At 42.8% G+C, this 20,207-nt stretch overlaps 1 protein-coding gene across 11 annotated transcripts in view; it reads right to left on the bottom strand.

The window, feature by feature from the left end:
• GRIP1 (glutamate receptor interacting protein 1) overlaps positions 1–20,207 on the bottom strand; it is a 598,139-nt gene that overhangs the window by 242,773 nt on the left and 335,159 nt on the right. The window contains exon 1 of one of the 11 annotated variants that reach the window (XM_056574214.1): positions 3–8. The exons of the other annotated variants lie outside the window; for them this stretch is intronic. The gene's annotated coding sequence lies outside the window, so the exon portion shown is untranslated. Of the gene's footprint in view, positions 1–2; positions 9–20,207 lie in introns of those variants that run through there. 11 annotated transcript variants of the gene reach the window in all.

The following is a 20,207-nucleotide window of genomic DNA, read 5'->3' as shown; positions in this document are numbered from 1 at the left end:
ACAGCCAACGTGAGCATCTTGTTCCTGAAATTGGAGACACCATAAAGGCTGTTGTCAGCTGTACAAGTGAAACACTTCAGCAGGAACTCCTACTAACCTCAAGTCACAGAGGAATTGCTGAGCAGAAATGCTGAATAAATAAGGCAAGATGCAAATGTTAAAGGGGTATTCCAGGAAAAAACTTTTTTTTATATATATCAACTGGCTCCAGAAAGTTAAACAGATTTGTAAATTACTTCTATAAAAAAAAATCGTACTCCTTTCAGTACTTATGAGCTTCTAAAGTTAAGGTTGTTCTTTTCTGTCTAAATCCTCTCTCATGACACCTGTTTTGGGAAACGTCCCGTTTAGAAGCAAATCCCCATAGCAAACCTCTTCTAAATTGGACGTTTCCCGAGACAGGTCTCATCAGAGAGGATTTAGACAGAAAAGAACAACCTTAACTTCAGAAGCTCATAAGTACTGAAAGGATTAAGATTTTTTAATAGAAGTAATTTACAAATCTGTTTAACTTTCTGGAGCCAGTTGATATATATAAAAAAGTTTTTTTTCCTGGAATACCCCTTTAATGGTGCCCGTTATCTCTAACTGTAATGCTGCCAACCTATAGTTAAAGTTATACAGTGGTCCCTCAAGTTACAATATTAATTGGTTCCAGGACGACCATTGTATGTTGAGACCAGAACTCTATGGAAACCTGGTAATTGGTTCTGAATTGGCACCAAAATGTCATCCAAAAATAGGAAAAAGTGAGGATTAAAGAAAAATAAGTAGATAACTAATATAGATAAAGTAAATCCTTATATATAAAAGTAAGAAAGATCTGCTGGGAGCTATAATCACTGTCTATTTCAGTGTTTACCAACCAGGGTGCCTCCAGCTGTTGCAAAACTACAACTCACAGCATGCCCGGGCAGCCTTTGGCTGTCCGGGCATGCTGGGAGTTGTAGTTTTGCAAAAGCTGGAGGCAACCTCTTTGGGAAACACTGGTCTATGTAGAGGACAGGAGCTTCTTCAGGGTCCTGTACAGAACACGCAATGTCCTAAAAAAAAAAAAGGAAAGGAAAATGGAGCCGCCCTCACCTGATGCCCAAAGGGGCAGCTAACCCTGGCACAGGTAAAGAGTACAGAACATGTAAAACCTCCCTGTACTGTAGGGGGCGCTACCAGACACCAGTCAGTGCATACACTTCAGTAATACAGGTAAAGAGTACAGAACATGTAATACCTCCCTGTACTGTAGGGGGCGCTACCAGACACCAGTCAGTGCATACACTTCAGTAATACAGGTAAAGAGTACAGAACATGTAATACCTCCCTGTACTGTAGAAGCCGCTACCAGACACCAGTCAGTGCATACACTTCAGTAATACAGGTAAAGAGTACAGAAAATGTAATACCTCCCTGTACTGTAGGGGGCGCTACCAGACACCAGTCAGTGCATACACCTCAGTAATACAGGTAAAGAGTACAGAACATGTAATACCTCCCTGTACTGTAGGGGGCGCTACCAGACACCAGTCAGTGCATGCACTTTAGGAATACACGAGTTTTACCAGTCAAATATCCATTCTGATTGATTGGTTCTTCCAGCCATTGACACATTTCACAGATTCCATAGCATTGTATGTTGAGTCTGGTTTCAAGTTACAATGGTCCAGAAAAGACCATTATATGTTGAAACTATTGTATGTTGAGGCCATTGTAAGTTGAGGGATCAGTGTATATGTATGAAGGTACTGCGGCTGTCTGACTTTACTAATGTCCACTGTGTAGACATTAAACAGAATGCTGAATGACCTGGATTCATGAACCAATACTGTAACACTAGAGGGCACCAAGGCGTCCCGAAACAACATGCTATACTTTACAGTTCTTCTACTTAATATATGGCAGTTGTAATAATAGGTAATTTTAGCAGGAAACAATTTAAATGGAAATAAAACAATAGGACCATGGTGTGTGGGATTATATTAAAAATCTCTGATGTTGAGAAAACGTCCTGTGTGTATCCCTAGTTTCTAAAGTGCAGTGATAATGCTTGTTCTTTTTCCCAAACCCACCCTCTCCTAGAAAAAAAAACATAATAAAAAAATCCTTTCATGCTAGGTTTCCGCTTGTTTATCTTCTATTGTAAAAATGCCCTCACTGCCCCACAGTGTTTTATTTGTGAAAAAACACTGTTAGATGCAAGTCAATAAGGAATTGTAAAATGCAATACCCACTTTTCTCTTTTTTGTTTTTCACTACTCTATGGTGGTGTTTTTTTTAATTTATTTATTTATTTTTGGGCTCACTGCTGGTTTTTAAGAGCTGCAGCAAATTAAGACTATGGCATTTTTCTCCCATAGCAGTTCTAACCCCTTAAGGACCAGGCCATTTTACACCTTAGGACCGGAGCGTTTTTTCAACATCTGACCACTGTCACTTTAAACATTAATAACTCTGGGATGCTTTTACCTATTATTCTGATTCCAAGATTGTTTTTTCGTGACATATTCTACTTTATGTTATTGGTAAAATTTTGTCGATACGTGCATCGTTTCTTAGTGAAAAATTCCAAAATTTGCTGAAAAAAGTGAAAATTTTGCATTTTTCTAACTTTGAAGCTCTCTGCTTGTAAGGAAAATGGATATTCCAAATAAAAAAAAAAATTTATTCACAAATACAATATGTGTACTTTATGTTTGCATCATAAAATTGACGTGTTTTTACTTTTGGAAGACACCAGAGGGCTTCAAAGTTAAGCAGCAATTTTCCAATTTTTCACAAAATTTTCAAACTCACTATTTTTCAGGGACCAGTTCAGGTTTGAAGTGGATTTGCAGGGTCTTCATATTAGAAATACCCCACAAATGACCCCATTATAAAAACTGCACCCCCCAAAGTATTCAAAATGACATTCAGTCCGCGTTTTAACCCTTTAGGTGTTTCACAGGAATAGCAGCAAAGTGAAGGAGAAAATTCACAATCTCCATTTTTTACACTCGCATGTTCTTGTAGACCCAATTTTTGAATTTTTACAAGGGGTAAAAAGGAGAAAATGTATTCTTATATTTGTAGCCCAATTTCTCTCGAGTAAGGACATACCTCATATGTCCATGAAAAGTGTTCGGCGGGCGCAGTAGAGGGCTCAGAAGCGAAGGAGCGACAAGGGGATTTTGGAGAGTATGTTTTTCTGAAATGTTTTTTGGGGGGCATGTTGCATTTAGGAAGCCCCTATGGTACCAGAACAGCAAAAAATCCCCACATGGCATACCATTTTGGAAACTAGACCCCTTGGGGAACGTCACAAGGGGTAAAGTGAACCTTAATACCCCACAGGTGTTTCACGACTTTTGCATATGTAAAAAAAATATATATTTTTTCACTAAAATGTGTGTTTCCCCCCAAATTTCACATTTTTGCAAGGGTTAATAGCAGAAAATACCCCCCAAAATTTGTAACCCCATCTCTTCTGAGTATGAAGGTACCCCATAAGTGGACCTGAAGTGCACTACGGGCGAACTACAATGCTCAGAAGAGAAGGAGTCATATTTGGCTTTTGGAGAGCAAATTTTGGTCGGGGGGCATGTCGCATTTAGGAAGCCCCTATGGTGCCACAACAGCAAAAAACCCTCACATGGCATACCATTTTGGAAACTAGACCCCTTGAGGAACGTAACAAGGAATAAAGTGAGCCTTAATACCCCACAGGGGTTTCACGACTTTTGCATATGTAAAAAAATATATATATTTTTTCACTAAAATGTGTGTTTCCCCCCAAATTTCACATTTTTGCAAGGGTTAATAGCAGAAAATACCCCCCAAAATTTGTAACCCCATCTCTTCTGAGTATGAAGGTATGCCATAAGTGGACCTGAAGTGCACTACGGGCAAACTACAATGCTCAGAAGAGAAGGAGTCATATTTGGCTTTTGGAGAGCAAATTTTGCTCGGGGGCATGTCGCATTTAGGAAGCCCCTATGGTGCCAGGACAGCAAAATAACCCTAACATGGCATACCATTTTGGAAACTAGACCCCTTGAGGAATGTAACAAGGGGTACAGTGAGCATTTACCCCCCACTGGTGTCTGTCAGAACTTTGGAACAGTGGGCTGTACAATTTTTTTTTATTTGCACAGCCCACTGTTCCAAAGATCTGTCAGACACCTGTGGAATGTAAATTCTCACTGCACCCCTCATTACATTCCGCGTGGGGTGTAGTTTCCAAAATGGGGTCACAAGTGTTTTTTTTTTTTTTTTTTTGCGTTTGTCAAAACCGCTGTAACAATCAGCCACCCCTGTGCAAATCACCTCAAATGTACATGGTGCACTCTCCCTTCTGGGCCTTGTTGTGCGCCCCCAGAGCACTTTGCGCCCACTTATGGGGTATCTCCGTAGTCGGGAGAAATTGCATTACAAATTTTGGGGGGCGTTTTTCCCTTTTACCTCTTGTAAAAATGAAAAGTATAGGGCAACACCAGCGTGTTAGTGTAAAAAATTTATTTTTTTACACTAACATGCTGTTGTAGACCCCAACTTCACCTTTTCATAAGGGGTTAAAGGAGAAAAAGCCCCCCAAAATTTGTAACACAATTTCTCCCGAGTACGGCGATACCCCATATGTGACCCTAAACCGTTGCCTTGAAATACGACAGGGCTCCAAAGTGAGAGCGCCATGCGCATTTGAGGCCTGAATTAGGGATTTGCATAGGGGTGGACATAGGGGTATTCTACGCCAGTGATTCCCAAACAGGGTGCCTCCAGCTGTTGCAAAACTCCCAGCATGCTTGGACAGTCAACGGCTGTCCGGCAATACTGGGAGTTGTTGTTTGGCAACAGCTGGAGGCTCCATTTTGGAAACAGTGGCATACCGCACATTTTTCATTTTTATTGGGGAGGGGGGCTGTGTAGGGGTATGTGTATATGTAGTGTTTTTTACTTTTTATTTTATTTTGTGTTAGTGTAGTGTTTTTAGGGTACAGTCACACGGGCGACGGATTACAGCGAGTTCCCGCTGCGAGTTTGAGCTGCCGCGCAAAATTTGCTGCATCGCAGACTTGCAGCCTGATACTCACTGTAAGCCCCTGCCCATGTGAATGTACCCTGTACATTCACAGGGGGGGACCTCCAGCTGTTGCAAAACTACAACTCCCAGCATGCACAGTTTATCAGTGCATGCTGGTAGTTATAGTTTTGCAACAGCTGGAGGCGCACGGTTGGGAAACACTGAGTTAGGAAACAGACAATGTTTCCCAACCAGTGTGCCTCCTGTTGTTGCAAAACCACAACTCCCAGCATTCTCAGGCATGCTGGGAGTAGTAGTTCGGCAACATCTTTAGAGCCAGATGTTGCCGAACTACAACTCCCAGCATGCTGGGAGTTGTAGTTTTGCAACATCTGGAGGACTAGTTTGCAGACCACTAATACAGTGGTTCCCAATCTGTGCCCTTCCAGATGTTGCAAAACTACAACTCCCAGTATGCCAAAACTGTCCAGGCATGCTGGGAGTTGTAGTTCTGCAACATCTGAAGGGCCAGATGTTACAGAACTACAACTCCCAGAATGCCTGGACTGTAAGGGCATGCTGAGGATGTGTAGTTTTGCAACATCTGGAAGGGCACAGTGGTCTCCAAATTGTGGACCTCCAGATGTTGCAAAACTGCAACTCCCAGCATGCCCAGACGCCAAGGGCTGTCTGGGCATGCTGGGAGTTGTAGTATACAGGGTCCCATTACAGCAATGCATGTCGCTTTACGGCGACGTGCATTGCTGTAAAGGGCCCGACCGCGGCTGAAGATCAACTCACCTGTCGCCGCCGCCGCCATCTTCCTCGCCGGGATCCGGGTCTTCAGGGGCGAGGTAAGTACCGGGGCTGGTCCCCAGCACTCCCCCGTCCCCCGCCGCGCCCTCCGGTCTTCCTCCCGTCCTCTCCGGACTTCCAGGGCCCGGGCAGGACGGGAGGAAGTAACCGCCCCCCCCCCCTTGCGATTGGTCAGTTAGTTAACCGACGGATCGCAGGGGATCGGAGGAGGTGGCAGGCTTGCCACCTCGCTCCTATACTCCAGAATGGTCCTGGCTGTCTGTGACAGCCGGGATCATGCGAAATTACCTGGCGGTCGGGTCCCAGAGACCCGATCAGCCCGGTATCGCTGCAGATCGCAAGGGCGATTTCCCTTGCGATTTGCGGTGATCGCCGACATGGGGGGCCTACATGGCCCCCCTCGGCGTTTGCCCTGGATGCCTGCTGAAGGATTTCAGCAGGCATCCAGTTCCGATCTCTGCCCGGCGAGCGGCAGAGATGGGAAATACAACAGGACGTTCTCTAACGTCCTTGGGCATTAAAGCCCAGGTAGTGAGGACGTTAGAGAACGTCCTATGTCCTTAACAGATTAAAAACACAACGGGCCTCATTTACTAAGCTGAAACCGACCAGTTTTGTCTGGTTATTTTGGCGCAGAGTGTCTGTGCCAGTCTGCGCATGGAAAGTCCAACAAACCCGACATTGCACCGTGAAAAGCTGAAAAAGGGGTGTGGTCTGTTGCAAAGGGGGCATGACCGGCCCAAAAAGGGGGGAGGTTTCACAACCCGACCGATTTACTATTGAATTCACAGAAAATCCTGTGGATAAATGGCTGGAAATATCCACCTAGAAAAAGCTGGTCAGAAAATGTTCCCGACTTTTCCCAATAGTAAATAGAGAAGAATCCTGCAAGTCTGAGGGTACATTCACAAGGGTGGATTTTTCTGCGTGTTTACCGCTGCGTATTTGAAAGTGGGCGGGCTCTTCTCGGCTGTCCGCAGCAGATTTTCCACGGCAGAATTTACGCTGTGGAAAATCCGCCGCAAGCCCCATTGAAGTCAGTAGGGACTGTGGTGGATTTTTCGCAACGTAAATTCCGCTGCGAAAAATCTGCTGCGGACAGCCGAGAAGAGCCTGCCCACTTTCAAATACGCAGCGGAAAACCCGCCAAATATTCCGCCCGTGTGAACGTACCCTCAAACAACTTTTCCCACTAGTAAAAACCCTACACTCTAAGTAAATGAGGCCCAATGTCAGTTTTGCATTTGTGTTTTTTTCTGGCATTTTTCATCTTATTTTTACTAAAGAGCTAAAAAAAAAAGGGGTGGCCACAGAAATAGGAAAAATTCCATACAAAAGGTAAAAGCGCTAGAAAAAAAAACACAAAAATGCAGGAAAATTCAATAGTATTCTTGGCCTTTTTTACCGCGTTTTTTGGTCCAAAAAACGCAGGCAAAAGAGAGACCTAGCCTCAAATGGTGGAATTTCTGTGCATCTGCTCAGAATCTGTTCTGCCATGACGGCGACCGATTTTTGGCAGTTTTGCGGAATTTGCACAGAATTACTTAACTTCAATGGGACTCTGTCAAGGAAATCTGCAAAAAGAGTTGACTTATTTTTGCACAATCCAGAATGTCTTGGTATCAGTTCAAATTACACACAATTTTACGTTTTCTTATTCAAAGTGTGTTTATTAGAAAAATATTTTTTTCTAGAGGAGACCTTTAACCACAATTGAAATGTTTTATGAAGATTTGAAGTTTTTAGGCTGTGTTAACATTTTAAAAATTTTTTTACTAATTTTTAAAAATTTTGGCTGAATGTGCTGCCATTTTGAAAAATCACAGCAAAGTCCACCAAAATGCAGGTTTTTACCATGATTTGCACAATTGTGGTACAATGTTGGGAAAATCACAGCAAAAATAGAAAAAACACAATGCATGAACACAGCCTCAGGGGAAGTGTATGACTACTATATAATAATATTTATTTATTCTTTTATATAGCACCAACATATTCGGCAGTACTTTTACATCACTCTGATCAGTCCCTGTCCACATTGGAGCTCACAATCTATATTCACCGATCTGTATCTTTTTAGAGTTTGGGAAAAAACCAACGCAGATGTTGTCCTTGATGGGATTTGAACCTAGGACCCCAGAATGGAATCTGACAAAACCCAACATGTTACGAATCTTTTATTTTCATACAGCAAATCTAAGAAATGATATTAAAGAAAAGTGTGCTGCTTTCGTATGAAAAATGTAAGTACAAGCAATAACTTCCTTATGCCTTTCTCATTACTCATTCCAGAATCCGTCTTCTCCTGCATCATCCATTAAATAGCACAATGCCTATTTGACAATACCTTTTCAAGACGCACCCCAGGCATACAGTTTGCCTTGTATAGCTGGAACCGAACAAACCTGTAAAATATGTTTTAAAGTATATTCCATAAATGTCCTACTGTTGAATGTGACCATTTCTTAAGGCAGTTATTGTAATTTACAGGGAACAGTTACCTGTGATGCTAAACTACACATCAGACCATGTTACTGTGCAGCATACCATCAATTCCCTAAAACTCTTATACTGTTCTGGTCAGATTCCTGCAATATCTCAACAAAGAAGCAATGAGACGGCACAAATTCATCTATAGCACTAGATTATACTTTATTCCCACAACTTCAGTCAGGGTTGAGGTAATAACCTAGCCTCCGGACTGGGATATCTCTATCTATTCAGGTTAATTCCCTGCATCGTACAGGTTAACTGGCAGAAGTCCCGCTATTACCAGCAGGGGACAACTTCTGGAAGCCCCCCAGGACCATCTGTGGATGGTCCATGTCTGCAATCACTGTGATTGGTCCCTGTGGACCAATCACAGGGATCGCTCACTGTGGGGGTTTAGGTTCAGATCCCCCGCTTAGCCCGCCCCTAGAAGTCGGGCAGAGTGAGGGAAGAGGATCCCGGAAGCTGCAGGGGGACGGCACCGCAGTAAGGACTGGGGACCGGCGTCAGGCCCACGTGGAGGCGGCAGCTGCAGCAGGCAAGTGGAAATCGCCGTAAAGTGATATTCTCTGCTGCTTCTAGGAGTTTCAAAACTACAAATCCCAGCATGCCCAGACAGCCGAAGGGCATGCTGGGAGTTGTAGTTTTGCAATAACTGGAAGAGAACAGTTGGGAGACAGCTAAATAGTGGTGTCCAAACTGTAGCTCTCCAGATGTTGCAAAACTTCAACTCCAAGCATGCCCAGACTGCCCAAGCATTCTGGGAGTTGTAGTTCTGTAACATCTGGCCCTTCAGATGTTGCCGAACTACAAGTCCCAGCATGCGATGTTGCCGAACTACAAATCCCAGCATGCCTGGACTGTCTGGGCAGGCTGAGAGTTGTAGTTTTGCAATATCTGGAAGAGCACAGATTGAAGACCACTGCACAGTGGTCCCCAAACTGCTGCCCTCCAGATGTTACAAAACTACAACTCCCAGCATGCATGGACAGCCAAAGGGCATGCTGTGAGTTGTAGTTTTGCAACAGCTTGAGGTTTGCCCCGCCCCCCCATGTGAATGTACACGATACATTCTTACGGGCGGGCGTTTCACGCTGAAAGTTTGAGATGCAGCAAATTTTCCGCTGCAGCTCAAACTCCCACCAGGAAACTCACGGTGAACCCCCACCCGTGTGAATATACCCTCAATGAAAACGACACTACACAAAATAAAAAGTAAAACACTACATATACACAAACCCCTACACAGTCCCCCCCCCCCTCCCTAATAAAAATGAAAAACATAAGGTACGGCACTGTTTCCAAAACGGAGTCTCCAGCTGTTGCAAAACAACTTCTCCCAGTATTGCCAGACAGCCATTAACTGTCCAGGCATGCTGGGAGTTTTGCAACAGCTGGAGGCACCCTGTTTGGGAATCACTGGCGTAGAATACCCCTATGTCCATCCCTATGATATCCCTAATTTAGGCCTCAAATACGCATGGTGCTCTCTTACTTCGGAGCCCTGTCGTATTTCAAGGCAACAGTTTAGGGCCACATATGGGGTATTTCCGTACTTGGGAGAAATTGCCTAACAAATTTTGGGGGGCTTTTTCTCCTTTTATCCCTTATGAGAAGGTAAAGTTGGGGTCTACTCCAGCATGTTATTGTAAAAATTTTTAATTTTTTACAGTAACTTGCAGATGTTGCCCCATACTTTTTATTTTCACAAAAGGTAAAAGGGAAAAAAGACCCCCAAAATTTGTAACGCAATTTCTTCAGAGTACGGAAATACCCCATATGTGGATGTAAAATGCTCTGTGGGCGAACAACAAAGCTCAGGATTGAGAGCGCCACGTACATTTGAGGTGATTTGCACAGGGGTTTCTGATCGTTACAGCGGTTGTGATATAAACGCAAAAAAAAAACACCCACATGTGACTCCATTTTGGAAACTATACCCCTTACCCACAAGTGTTTAATGAAAAAATAAAAAATTTTCATTTTCAACGAAAATTATTCAAAGTGCTGGTGTTATCCCAAATTTTTCATTTTCACAAGGGGTAATAGGAAAAAAGCCCCCCAAAATTTGTAACCCCCTCAATAAATATCCCACATTTGGATGTAAAGTGCTCTGCGGGCGAACTTCAGGGCTCAGAAGAGGAGGAGCGCCATTGGGCTTTTAGAGAAAGAATTTGGCTGGAATTGAAGGCCATGTGCGTTTACAAAGCCCTCATGGTGCTAGAACGATGGAACCCCCCCACATGTGACCCCATTTTGGAACTACACCCCTCACAGAATGTAATAAGGGGTGCAGTGAGCATTTACACCCCACAGGTGTCTGACAGATTTTTGGAACAGTGGTAATTTTGGTAATTTTTCATTTGCACAGCCCACTGTTCCAAAAGTCTGTCAAACACCAGTTGGGTATAAATGCTCACTGCACACCTTATTAAATTCTGTGAGGGGTGTAGTTTCCAAAATGGGGTCACATGTGGGGGGGGTGCACTGTTCTGGCACCACAGGGGGCTTTGTAAATGCACATGGCCTCCGAATTCCATTGCAAACAAATTCTCTCTCCAAAAGCTCCTTTTCTTCTGAGCATTGTAGTTCGCCTGCAGAGCACTTAACGTCCACACATGGGGTATTCCCATACTAAGAAGAAATGTGGTTACAAATTTTGGGGGGCAATTTCCTGTAAAAGTAGTTAATTTGGGGGGGAAAAATGCATTTTAGTGAAATTTTTTTTTTTTTTACTTACATATCCGACTAACAAAAAGTTGTCAAACACCTGTGGGGTGTGAAGGCTCACTGTAGCCCTTTTCACGTGTCTTGAGGGGTGTAGTTTCCGAAAAAGTATGCCATGTGGGGTTGTTTTTGCTGTTCTGGCACAATAGGGGCTTCCTAAATGTGATAAACCCCCCCAAAAACCATTTCAGCAAAATTTGCTTTCAAAAAGCCAAAATGTGGCTCCTTCTCTTCTGAGCATTGTAGTGCGCTAGCAGAGCACTTGATGTCCGCATATGGGGTATTTCCATACTCAGGAGAAAATGCCCCCCAAAATTTGTAACCCCATTTCTTCTATTACCTCTTGTAAAAATTGTAAATTTTGGGGGGGGGGGGGAAAGTGCATTTTAGTGAAAAAATGTATTTTTTTCATTAACACATCCGAATTTAACAACAAGTTGTCAAACACCTGTGGGATGTTAAGGCTCACTGTACCCCTTCTTAAATGCCTTGAGGGGTGTAGATTCCAAAATATGCCTAGATATCTTACCTTCATCTCCCTGCTGCACCCGGCGTTCGTTTAGAGCATCGGGTGCAGCGCCAAAGGCTCATGACATCATGGTCATGCCCGCTCGTGACATCACGGCCACACACCCTCAATGCAAGTCCAAGTTATTTCCCATTAAATTAGCATTAGCATGCTTTAAATTTTGGCTAATTTTAGGTAAAAATAAAGAAAAAAAAGATTTAAAAAATTGTTAAACACTGAGAGAAATTTATCAAAACCTGTGCAAAGGAAAAGTTGCCCATAGCAACCAATCAGATCGCTTCTTTCATTTTTAAGAAGGCCTGTGAAAAAGGAAAGAAGCCATCTGATTGGTTGTCATGGGCAACTGGACAAATTTTCCTCTGCACAGATTTTAATACATTTCTCCCACTGTGTGTAATTATATATAGGTGTAAAAAGAACAGCATTTGTATCTGTTTTACTGCCAAAGATCCTGGCCTGACCATGTTTCTAATGACCCAGGACATCAGAAACATGGTTGTGCCTGGACTTGTGTCCAGAACAGGGATGCAAAAATCTGGTAGTATTATGCCTATGTGAAACCAGCCTAATAGAAGATATGTCTGCTACAGGCAACAACACACTTTGTAACTCTCTATAAAAACTATTCTTTAGGGAAAACTACCTAAAAGTTGGTGTGATTGAGCTGCTTTGCATATTCCCTTTTACCAGAACGGCCAGTGGGGTTCTAATGGCGTTTGAAGCTCCACACACCAGCAGGGCCGACCTTAGGTGTTCAGGCGCACTGTGCGAGCTAACCTTGTGCCCCCCCCCCATAAACGTACACAAAGAGGAAAAAAATCTGTGTGACAAATATTTTTATTTTTATATTTATATATATATCAGTCCCCTGCCCCCCCCTTAATCAGATGCAGTATAGTTCCCCCACATTAGGTGCAGTATAGCTCTTCACATTAGGTTGGCAGTATAGTTTCCCCACATTAGGTGCAGTATAGTTCCCCCACATTAGGTGCAGTATAGTTCCCCCACATTAGGTGCAGTATAGTTCCCCACATTAGGTGCTGTATAGTTCCCCCACATTAGGTGCTGTATAGTTCCCCACATTAGGTGCAGTATAGTTCCCCCACATTAGGTTGGCAGTATAGTTCCCCACATTAGGTAGTAGCAGGTTCCCCACATTAGGTAGAAGCAGGTTCCCCACATTAGGTAGAAGCAGGTTCCCCACATTAGGTAGAAGCAGGTTCCCCACATTAGGTAGTAGTAGCAGGTTCCCCACATTAGGTAGAAGCATTTTCCCCACATTAGGTAGTAGCAGGTTCTTCCCCCCCCCCCCCCCCCCGCACTCACACACACATACACAGACAGACATCCACACACACACAGACACCCACACATGCACACACAGACACACTTACCTGTCCTACGCTTCTCTCCGACGGCAGCCTGACGAGTGATGTCACTGACGTCCTCCTGTGCGGGTCTGCGGAGGGACGTCACATGCACGACGGCCCTATTCAGACTCGGGCCGGCCAGCCAACCAGAGACGCGGAGGAGGGCGGGGTAAGTGAAACATCCCTGTGTAATGAAGAAAACTGTGCCCTGAAGCAGAATGTGACCCTCCGCATAGGGACACAGTTGAGGGAGGGTAGTGGGAATGGAATGAGATGGAGCGGCCTGCAAAGCAGAAAACTGTGTCCATGTGCGGAGGGTCACATTCCGCTACAGGGCACAGTTTTCTTCATTACACCAGCATTTAGCGCTGCTTGCCCGAAGCAGCGCTAAATGTCTGAAGAAGTTACCTGCCTGGCGCCCGGAACTGCACGTCGGGCAATACAAATTACATATACCTGGTGCGAGCTGTGTCGGCCGCCCGGCGCCCCTGTTGCTATGGCGCCCTGTGTGGCCCCACAGCTCACACACCCCTGCACACCAGTAATGGGAAACAGGTAAAAATGAAAAAACGGTTTTGGAGGCGCTGCTCAGAATTTGAACAGAAAATAAGGACTCAAGCAGCATAGGACAACAAATATTTTTTTTTTTGGTAATGGGGTCTATGCGTTTCGGCATTCACTAATGCCTTCTTCATGTCCAATAACAGTTCCTCAGTTCCCCATTAGTGAATGCCAAAACCCGTTGTCCCCATTACTAAGAAAAATATTTATTGTCTGTGCTGTTTGAGCCCTTTTTTTCTGTTCAAATTCTGAGCAGCACCTTCCAAACCATTTATTTTTACCTGTTTCCTGTTATCCTCTATCGGCCTCTGGTTTTGGAGTTCGATACCGGATGAAGCGCAGCAGCCAGTACCCGTATTCTCTATCATCACTACTGTTGCACATTCAAGTGTAACTACTAACAAGGTCGGTATATCACTGTGGTGTGGTGGAGGGTGCACACCAGTGAATATACCTCATCAGGGAGCGCCCTCTGTGTGTTTTCTCTCTCCCACACCAGTAATGGTTATCTCCTCAAGAAAAGCTCTACCACTCTTTAAATGGTTGACAGACCTATCACAAGCCAAGCCAGAGCACCCTGCTCTGCACTGACATGGGTATCAACCCCGAAGCAGCACTGTAGATGGGTACTCTTTTCTTCAGCTGAGATCTCTAACTTGGCATTAAATCCCAACCAGTTTCTAAAACTCTGTAGTTGGAGTTAAAAAACTAAGGTTTAGGGAAAAATATTAGTGATTGAGCTGCTTTGCATATGCCTTTTCCCCAGAATGTACAGTGTAGTGCTAAGGCCTCCACACAACAGTAATGGTGAGCTCCTCCAGGAGAAATTGTACCCCCTATAACATACTGGGGAAAGTATACAGAACCCATGGTCAAGAAATCCAAAAAACTGAGCTATGGGAGATATACAGCACTGAATATTAGAAGTCGGCTACATGCCAGCTTAGGTAACAACAATAACCAGCCATAACATCTCACTGTACTATAATTATGATTCTAAACACAAAAAAAAGCAGAGGACTTCTCACAGCTACCTTAACAGTCACCAAATAACTTATAAAAGTATAGTAAGAGCCATAGATCTTTTTTTTTCTTCCGTGAGATGTCAGTTTTCTGTCCCTGCATTCAGATTAATGATGTTCTGGAATCCGTTCAGCAAGTGGCCTTCATGCAAACCAATTTTTTTTTTTTTATTATTAAAGAGAGTGCAAATATAAATAATGCAGGATCTGTAAAACAGTACTTTAAATTCCTTCTTAAATATTTATATCATGCTTTAAACAGATAAAACCCTATCTTCAATTTACTTGAAACCCTTGAACATGAAAGGAAAGTTATGCATGAGTGGATCGCCAAGCCTGTGCAGTGGGAGGAAGGGAAAGTGAAGGGGATGACAGGCATTATTACTGTTCCACTTGTGACCAGTTCTTGCTACTTAGATATGAACTAAGAGACATAGGGAAATCGAGTGTGTGCACAAAGTTTCTTATTAGTTTATTTATAGATGTCACATATGAACGAGATGTTTACAAATGATAAAAAAAAGTGTATTCTATTAACATGCCAAAAGCCAAATTAAACATCCTTACAAATGTGTCTATGGGGATGGACGCCATATTAGAATGTTATATTTTCTAGAATTTTTATTTATTTTTATTTTTTTTATCTTAAAATAGTTGTCCTGATCTCCATTGAAATTAAAAGAAACTCTAATAGGAACTGAAATGGTTAGCTTCCAAGTACATGTGGGCTGGGAGAAGTTTCCTCTTATGTGCTAATACAAGAAAGTATTAAAACACAAGGATACGATGGTGGATGAAACGCATACAAGGGAAAGAAAGAAAAGAGCAAGAGAGAATTCCTTCCTTTTTTCCAAGCAGGTTGGGTGACTAAACACAGAGCTTTATAGTATCTGTAGGGCAATGTTCACATGGGCAATGCCCCAACAGCGGAGCACCAGCAGTCTTCTAGACGGCAATACATTTCCGTGCACACTACGCAGAAAGAATAGACATGTCTATTCTTTCTGCAGACTCTGGAAGCGTGTTTTCCGGAGCAGAAACATCTTCTGTGGAAATTCCGCCGAGTGCACAGTGCAGAAGAATCCCATTGAAATCAATAGGACTCTGCTGCTGCGGAATCTCCATGCGGAACATACCTTAAAGGACTATGATTGCAACTCTTTGTGAAAACAGAGAGGAGGGGCTTAGAGAGCAGCCTGCAGTGATTTGATAAAGAGACCCAGCACAGTACAGCCCCGGACACAGCCCTTCCTATGCAGTGGATGTCAGAATGAGTAAGCAGCAAAACAGAGGGGTTTGTGAGCCAAATACAGAAGCTATACACATAAAAAAATACATAATCATCATTCGGTTCCGCCTGAAGATAGAACATGTTCATTCTTCAGACAGAATCCTCGAGTAAAAACCCATTAAAAGGAGATATGCAGCATAAACCTTTTTTGTCTCCCTGTGCCCAGGCTGCAATAACAAATAAAACAAACTTTAACTCACCTTCCTGTGTTCCCCCGTTGCTCCCGTTCCTCCGATGCTGCAGGTCTATGGGCTCGGAACATCACGGAGCAGTCAGCATATCGCCGGCTGGTGACAGGCTGAGCGAACTGTCATGTAAAGAAGCCCGGCCTGAGCTCCTTTACATGACAGTTCGCTCAGCCTATCACTGACCGAGGCAGGACATCACTGTGGCCGGCGATATGCTGACTGCTCTGTGACGTTCTGAGCCCATAGACCTGAAGCACGGATACCGGAGCAACGGGGGAATGCAGGAAGGCGAGTTAAGGTTTGTTTTATTTGTTATTGCAGCCTGGGCACAGGGAGACAAAAAAGGTTTATGCTGCATATCTCCTTTAACGTCAATGGGATTTTATTTTTTCCTGATTTAATCAATTTCGCTTGGAATCCAGAAAAGTAGAATTGATAGCCTCCTCCTACATTCCTCTTCATTTAGGTGCAAATTCCGCACGATGGATAAAATGACAGAAATCAACAATTTCCTGACCGAAATCATCCTCATGAATACCTCAGTGTGAACATACTCAATGGAGCAAGGCACAATGGAGGAATATGGGAGATATCCCGCGCTGCCAATCTCTCAGGGATAAAGTGCAAGCCAGGAAATAATAGGAAAATATTTATTTGTCGCATACAACGCGTTTCTGAGCCGAGTCGGCTCTTTCATCAGGCAATCAGTGTGAACATACTCTTATTTAAGATGCATCTCTCTATCTCACTGTCTACCTGCTCTAGTCGCTGACATCAGAAGGTAGAAAGTAAAGGGTTACAACAATTCAGGTCTTAACACAAACTGTTCCATATTGAAAATAGAGTGTGACTGTGAGGTAACGAAGCCAACAGAGTGCACTCATTTTATGATTCCAAATTAGAAACGGCGGTACACACGCTAAGAGGTTTTTAAGTGGATCACTTTAGTAGTTTTCTTGTATTCACAAGTCATGTTTACTTGTTTACACAATAGAAAATGAGGACAGTATAAGTACATTATGGTTAGAAAATGAAAAGAGACATATGATTTAGGAATAACAGGACATGGTGGCCACAATAATGGAACGATTGTTCTTCACTATACAGAAAAAATAATGTCATATCAAATAAGCTTTACATTAGCCCAGCTTAGCATTTTCTGAGTTGCATATGTCCATTACCAAGCCCTGTCTATTACTATTTGATCATCCTTTGGTTGTCGCTTTTACTCCAAAATATAGACTCCCGAAAGCTCTAGGATTTGCCGTTTGTCCTTTAATTAACCTTTGCAATAATTACACTGGAAATGTTATCTATAAGCTAATATCCCTCTCCATGGTAACAACCTTAGATTTTAGAAATCTTGTTGAAAATCAAATAGTTGAAGGGAAAAAAAATAATAAGATTAAAATGGAACAATGAGTAAACAATCCCCAAAAGAGGTGATCTTTTTATGGGCATAGCATCTAGATTTCCAAAATATCAGCTAATGTCAATGAAAAATGTGTCTTTTCAAGGTGGTTGCACAGTGTAATGAAAATGTTTTGTCTTGGTTGTTGTTGAGCCACTATGAAATGTAATGTGAAGAACAGCAATGCCCACGTAGAGGTCTCTTATAAATACATATGAGACTAAGTTTCAATTTTTTTTTATATTCTTTTTAAACGCCAAGAAAAATGCCAATTCTGCCGCATGGTGTTTTTTCGGCTAAAAAACGCTGCGGCCAGATGTTAGCAGTAAATCAATGAGAAATGGCAAAATTCTTTTTCCACTTGGTGTTTTTCAATTTTGGCCTTTTTTTAATCCTTTTGGTGTTTTTTCACTCTTTTTTTGGCGTTTTTCAGCTACCTGACGGTTTTGCAAAATCACAGCATGTTGAGCCACTGGCGTTTTTTTCCCCTGAAATCGTGGCATTTTTCTCCCATAGAAGTCTATGGGAGTAAAAAAAACGCCAAGAAAAACGCTATGTGGTTTTTAACTTTGGCGTTTTTTCAGGCGTTTTTTATTCTCTTTTGGACTATAGAGATCCAAAAAAGGTGATGGAGATACCTTTTTTAATAAAATTTCGTAGGGTACCATTTAAATAAGAATAATAAAAAAGATACAGTAGTGATGGAAAAAATTGTATGTAACAAAATTAATCTTTATTATTACAAAATTTTTATTCATTTTTAAACAGGGATCAATTTATGTGGGCGGGCAGGGACCTAAAAACATAGCCAGCAATAATAAAAATGTAGTGTGTGTGTGTGTTTCACTTTTTTTTCTTCATTTTTTACATTTTTTTTAGGTAGTACTACTACTCCCAGCATGGAACACACTGTTCCATGATGGGAGTAGTAGTACCTGTACTAATTGACAGATCGCCTGTTGCGATTCTTCTGTATAATTTATAGATGCGGCCGGCCGCTCTTCTATGGCCCCCTGCACTGCCGTATATATACACTGATTCATATTTCCCTCTGAGAGCTGTGATTGGCTGCAACCATCCGGCCAATCCCCACCCTGGGCGGAAAATATGAATGAGTAATGTTCTATTCACATCACTGGCCGGAGTACAGAGCAGAGATGTGAGCGCTGTATAGAGCCGCTCCGCATCTCTGCTATATTATGGACAATCGCATCGCATATTAGTACAGGTACTACTACTCCCATCATGGAACAGTCTGTTCCATGCTGGGAGTAGTAGTACCACCTAAAAATGTAAAAAAAATTGAGAGAAAAAAATTGAAGCACACACACTTTATTTACAATTAATAAAAATTTGGTTATAACAAATAAAAATGTCGTAAAATTTTTTCCCATCACTACTGCATCCTTTCTTTTTTGGGTGCCAAAAAAAAACAAAAAACTGCCAAGGTGCCAAAAATGCAATTTCCACACAAATGAAAAAACGCCAGAAAAAAGGAAATTGCACTGCCGTTTTTTCAGGCATTTTTTCTTGCGTTTTTTTTTAGCCTTCAGCATTAAACGTTAAACACACTATATAGGTACAAGACAGATAACAAATGATTCCCTTGCTTGGAGTTTCAGATAACTTACTTGCTTATATCTTCTACCGGCCGGGACATTCATCACTGCCTTCCTAATCTGATATCTCTTTAAAACCATGAAGGCTTCATTATCGTTTCTAAAGTTTCTTCTATACTCTATTTGTACAAGATACCTAAAAGCAGTGATGTCTTAAACATACAGGTACACTAATAATTTGTTCACACTTTCCATCCCGCAGTTTTGGAAGGTTATAGATTTTTTGTGCAGACTTGATATGATTCCGTACCTAGCCTGGACGTAAACAGAATCTGGGCAAGGAGGTAGAGATACATTGGGGAAATGCATAAAGCATGTCATTCTTAGCTTAGACATTTATAAGCTCATCAGGAGCTTGGTGCACAAAGGGTGTTCCCAAGCCCACCCGTACAGTGACGTCCGTCTTTAACCTTCATAGGAAGAGCTTTCTCCCTCTGTGCTGAGGCTCTTAGGCTGCAAAATGGAGCTCCACTCTGCAGCTCCACTTCATGCCTCCTGTTGCCGGTTGTGCATGAAGAGGAGATGCAGCAGATAATGTATATAAGCAAATATCAAAGGATACTACATGAATCAAAAGGAGGTAATGTTAGATTTGAATTTTTTTTTATATAGATATTTTAACATATTCTAAGACTATTAAAGGGGTACTTAGCCCATAGACATCTTATCCCCTAATCAAAAGATAGGGGATGAGATGTCTGATCGCGGGAGTCCCACCGCTGGGGACTTCCGCAATCTCTGTTGCAGCACCCCAGACATCCAGTGCATGGAGCAAACTTCGCTCCCTGCCGGATGACTGGCGATGCGGGGCGGAGGTTCGTGACGTAACGGTCATGCCCCCTCAATGCAAGTCTATGGAAGGGGACATGATGGCCATCATGCCCCCTCCCACAGACTTGCATTGAGGGGGCATGACAGTTATGTCACAAGCGGGCATGACTGTGATGTCACAAGCCTCCAGCACTGAACCTGAAGCACACTGGGTGCAGCACGGAGATCGTGGGGGTCCCCAGCAGTGGGACTCCCTGTGATCAGACATCTTATCACCTATCCTTTGGATAAGGGATATGTCTAGGGGCAGAGTACGCCTTTAAGTGTACATAAAGTAGGACTGAGCATGCCTAAATCATTTAAAGCACAACTTTTAGGCTCTGCTCACAAATCTGTCACAGACTTCATTGCTTTTTAATGTG

The sequence above is a fragment of the Hyla sarda genome, chromosome 4 (assembly GCF_029499605.1).
Source record: "Hyla sarda isolate aHylSar1 chromosome 4, aHylSar1.hap1, whole genome shotgun sequence".
NCBI classification, from domain to species: Eukaryota; Metazoa; Chordata; class Amphibia; order Anura; family Hylidae; genus Hyla; species Hyla sarda.
The sequence above is the reverse complement of the archived record's forward strand: the minus strand, read 5'-3'. Positions and strand labels throughout refer to the sequence as shown.